Genomic DNA, 5545 nt, shown 5'->3' with positions numbered 1-5545 from the left:
TAATAGGCATGAGAATCCTTCACCGGCAACCAAGGTACCCAGGTTCTCTCATCAAAATTGACTAGAAGGCTGTCATGACCCACGGAGAGAAGGAAGAGCAGTGTGGTGTGGCGACCACCCTGAGAGCCACACGGGGAAGGGGAACCCCCACTGGCATCAGGTCGGTGCCCCTCGAGGGCAGAGCTCCCAGAAGGAGTAGGCACCCATCTTTGCTGCTCTCCAGCCTCCTTGAGTGACATCTCCAGGCACAGGAGCAAATCAGATGAATAAGGCCTGAAGTGAACCCCCACCAAACTGCAGCATCCCTACAGAAGAGGGACCTGACTATTGAAAGAAAAACAAGCAGGAAGTGACAACAACAGCATCAACAACAACAACAGCATCAACAACAACAACAAGGCCCCCACAAAAGCCCCATCCAAGGGTCAGCAGCCTCAAAGACCAAAACTAGACAAACTCATGAAGATGAGAATCAATGAAAAATGCTGAAAATCCAAAAGGCCAAAGTGCCTGCCTCTTCTCCTCCAAATGATTGCAATGTCTCTCCATCAAGGGCGCAGAACTGAATGGAGGATCAGACGGATGAATTGACAGAAGTAAGCTTCAAAAGATGGGTAATAAAAAATTACGATGAGCTAAAGGAACATATTCTAACCCAATGCAAAGAAGCTAAGAAACTTGATAAGAGGTTAGAGGAATTGCTAACTAGAATAACCACTTTAGAGAGGAACATAAACAACCTGATGGAGCTGAAAAACACAGCATGAGTACTTCGTGAAGCATACACAAGTGTCAACGGCCAAATAGAGCAAGCAGAAGAAAGGATATAAGAATTCGAAGAACACCTTACTGAAATAAGACACACAGACAAGAATAGAGAAAAAAAAAGAGTGAAAAGGAATGAACAAGGCCTCCAAGAAATATGGGACCTCTTACAAAGACCAAACCTATGATTGATTGGAGTACCAGAAGGAGACAGGGAGAATGGAAACAAGCTGGAAAACACACTTCAGGGTATTATCCAGGAGAACATCCCCAACCTAGCAAGACAGGCCAACATGCAAATTCAAGAAATACAGAGAACACCATTAAGATACTCCACGAGAAGATCAACCCTAAGACACATAATCATCAGATTCTCCAAGGTTGAAATGAAGGAAAAACTGTTAAGGCAGCCAGAGAGAAAGGCCAGGTCACCTACAAAGGGAAGCCCATCAGACTAACAGTGGCCTTCTCAGCAGAAACTCTACAAGCCAGAAGATAGTGGGGGCCAATATTCAACATTCTTAAAGAAAAGAATTTTCAATCCAGAATCTCATATCCAGCCAAACTAAGCTTCATAAGCGAAGAAGAAATAAAATCCTTTCCAGTCAAGCAAATGCTGAGGGATTTCATTACCAACAGGCCTGCCCTGCAAGAGCTCCTGAAAGAAGCACTAAATATGGAAAAGAAAAACTGGTACTAGCCACTGCAAAAACACACCAAACTATAAAGACCAATGACACTATGAAGAAACTGCATCAACTAGTGCGCAAAATAACCACATAGTATCATGATGACAGGATCAAATTCACACATAACAATACTAACCTTAAATATAAATGGGCTAAATACCCCAGTTAAAAGACACACGTTGGCAAATTGGATAAGGAGTCAAGACCCATCAGCATGCTGTATTCAGGAGACCCATCTTACATGCAAAGACACACATAGGCTCAAAATAAAGGGATGGAGGAAAATTTACCAAGCAAATGGAAAGCAAAAAAAAGCAGGGGTTGCAATCCTAGTCTCTGATAAAACAGACTTTAAACCAACAAAGATCAAAAAAGACAAAGAAGGGAATGGTAAAGGGGTCAATGCAACAAGAAGAGCTAATTATTCTGAATATATATGCAGCCAATACAGAAGCACCAAGATTCATAAAACAAATTTTTAGAGATCTACAAAGAGACTTAGACTCCCACACAATAATAGTGGGAGACTTCAACACTCCACTATCAGTATTAGACAGATCAACAAGACAGAAAATTAACAAGGATATTCAGGACTTGAACGCAGCTCTGGATCAAGTAGACCTAGCAGACGTCTACAGAACTCTCTACCCCAAATTAACAGAATATACATTCTTCTCAGTGCCACATGGCACTTATTCTACAATCGACTACACAATTGGAAGTAAAACACTCCTCAGTAAATGCAAAAGAACTGAAATCATAACAAACAGTCCCTCAGACCACAGTGCAATCAAACTAGAACTAAGGATTAAGAAACTCACTCAAAGCCACACAATTTCATGGAAATTGAACAACCTGTGCTTGAATGACTCCTGGGTAAATAATGTAATTAAGGCAGATATCAAGAAGTTCTTTGAAACCAATGAGAACGAAGAGACAATCTACCAGAATCTCTGGGACACAGCTAAAACAGAGTTAAGAGGGAAATTTATAGCACTAAATGCCCACATCAGAAAGCTAGAAAGATCTCAAATCAACACCCTAACATCACAATTAAAATAACTAGAGAGGCAAAAGCAAGCGAATCCAAAAACCAGCAGAAGACAAGAAATAACTGAGATCAGAGAAGAACTGAAGGAGACAGAGACAAAAAAAACCCTCAAAAAAATCACCGAATCCATGAGCTGGTTTTTTGAAAAAATTAATAGAAAGATAGACCGCTAGCTAGGCTAATAAAGAAGAGAGAGAAGAATCAAATAGATGCAATAAAAAATGATAAAGGGGATATCACCACTGACCCCTCAGAATTACAAACTACCATCAGAGAATACTACAAACACCTCTATGCAAATAAACTAGAAAATCTAGAAGAAATGGATAAATTCCTGGACGCATACATCCAACCAAGACTAAACCAGGCAGAAGTTGAATCCCTGAATAGACGAATAACAAGCTCTGAAATTGAGGCAGTAATTAATAGCCTACCAACTAAAAAAAGCCCAGGACCAGACAGATTCACAGCTGGATTTTACCAGAAATACAAAGAGGAGCTAGTACCATTCTTCTGAAATTATTCCAAACAATTAAAAAGAAGGGACTCTTCCCTAACTCATTTTATGAAGCCAATATCATCCTGATACCAAAACTGGGAAGAGACACAACAAAAAAAGAAACCTTCAGGCTAACATCTCTCATGAACATCAATGCGAAAATCCTCAATAAAATAGTGGCAAACCGAATCCAGCAGCACATCAAACAACTTACCCACCCCGATCAAGTGGGTTTCGTCACTGGGATGCAAGGGTGGTTCAACATACACAAATCAATAAACATAATCCATTACATAAACAGAACCAATGACAAAAACCATGATTATCTCAATAGATGCAGAAAAGGCCTTGATAAAATTCAACATCCCTTCATGTTAAAAACTCTCAATAAACTAGGTATTGATGGAACATATTTCAAAATAATAAGAGCTATTTATGTCAAACCCACAGCCAATATCATATTGAATGGGCTGGAAGCATTCCCTTTGAAAACCAGTACAAGACAAGGATGCCCTCTCTCACCACTCTTATTCAACATTGTATTGGAGGTTCTGGCCAGGGCAATCAGGCAAGAGAAAGAAATAAAAGGTATTCAATAGGAAGAGAGGAAGTCAAGTTGTCTCTGTTTGGAGATGACATGATTTTACATTTAGAAAACTGCATCGTTTCAGCCCCAAAACTTCTTGAACTGATAAGAAACTTCAGCAAAGTCTCAGGATACAAAAATCAAGGTGCAAAAATCACAAGCATTCCTTTACACCAACAATAGGCTAACAGAGAGCCAAATCATGAATGAATTCCCTTTCACAATTGCTACAAAGAGAATAAAATACCTAGGAATACAGCTAACAAGAGATGTGAAGGACCTCTCCAAGGACCTCTCCAACTACAAACCACTGCTCAAGGAAATAAGAGAGGACACAAACAAATGGAAAAACATTCCATCCTCATGGATGGGAAGAATCAATATCATGAAAATGGCCATACTACCCAAAGCAATTTATAGATTCAATGCTATTCCCATCAAACTACTGTTGACATTCTTCACAGAATTAGAAAAAACTATTTTAAATTTCATATGGAACCAAAAAAGAGCCTGGATAGCCAAGACAATTCTGAGCGAAAAGAACAAAGCTGGAGGCATCACACTACCTGACTTCAAACTATACTACAAGGCTACAGTAACCAAAACAGCATGATACTGGTACCAAAACAGACATATAGACCAATGGAGCAGAACAGAGCCCTCGGAAGTAATACCACACATCTACAACCATCTGATCTTTCACAAACCTGACAAAAACAAGCAATGGGGAAAGGTACTCCTATTCAGTAAGTGGTGCTAGGAAAACTGGCTAGCCATATGCGGAAAACTGAAAGTGGACCCCTTCCTTACACCTTATACAAAAATTAACCCAAGATGGATAAAAGACTTAAATGTAAAACCCAAAACCATAAAAACCCCAAAAGAGACCAGGCGCAGTGGCTCATGCCTGTAATCCCAACACTTTGGGAGGCTGAGGCGGGCAGACCACCTGAGATCAGGAGTTTGAGGCCAGCCTGACCAACATGGAGAAACCCTGTCTCTACTAAAAATACAAAAAAAAAAAAAAAATTAGCCAGGTGTGGTGGCACATGCCTGTAATCCCAGCTACCCGGGAGGCTGAGGATGGAGAATCACTTGAACCCAGGAGGCAGAGGTTGCGGTGAGCCAAGATCACGCCATTGCACTCTAGCCTGGGCAACAAGAGCGAAGCTCCATCACAAACAAACAAACAAACAAACAAAACCCTAGAAGAAAACCTAGGCAATATCATTAAGGACATAGGCATGGGGAAAGACTTCATGACAAAAATGCCAAAAGCAATTGCAAAAAAAGCCAAAATTGACAAATGGAATCTAATTAAACTAAAGAGCTTCTGCAGAGCAAATGAAACTATCATCAGAGTGAACAAGCAATCTACAAAATGGGAGAAAACTTTTGCAATCTACCCATCTGACAAAGGTCTAATATCTAGAATTTAGAAGGAACTTAAACATATTTACAAGAAAAAAAATCATCAAAAAGTGGGTAAAGGATATGAACAAACACTTCTCAAAAAAGACATTTATGCAGCCAACGGACATATGAAAAAAAGCTCAACATCACTGATCATCAGAGAAATGCAATGAGATACCATTTCACGCCAGTCAGAATGGCGATTATTAAAAAATCAAGAAACAATAGAGGCTAGTGAGGCTGTGGAGAAGTAGGAACGTATTTACATTGTTGGTGGGAATGTAAATTAGTTCAAACATTGTGGAAGACGGTATGGTGATTCCCCAAGGATCTAGAACCAGAAATACCATTTGACTCAGCAATCCCATTCCTGGATATATACCCAAAGGAATATAAATCATTGTAATATAAAGACACATGCACATGTATGTTCCTTGAAGCACTGTTTACGATAGCAAAGACATGGAACCAACCCAAATGCCCATCAATGGTAGACTGGATAAAGAAAATGTGGTACATATACACCATGGAACACTACGCAG

This window comes from Pongo abelii, chromosome 2 (assembly GCF_028885655.2).
Source record: "Pongo abelii isolate AG06213 chromosome 2, NHGRI_mPonAbe1-v2.0_pri, whole genome shotgun sequence".
NCBI classification, from domain to species: Eukaryota; Metazoa; Chordata; class Mammalia; order Primates; family Hominidae; genus Pongo; species Pongo abelii.
This window is presented reverse-complemented; position numbering follows the sequence as displayed.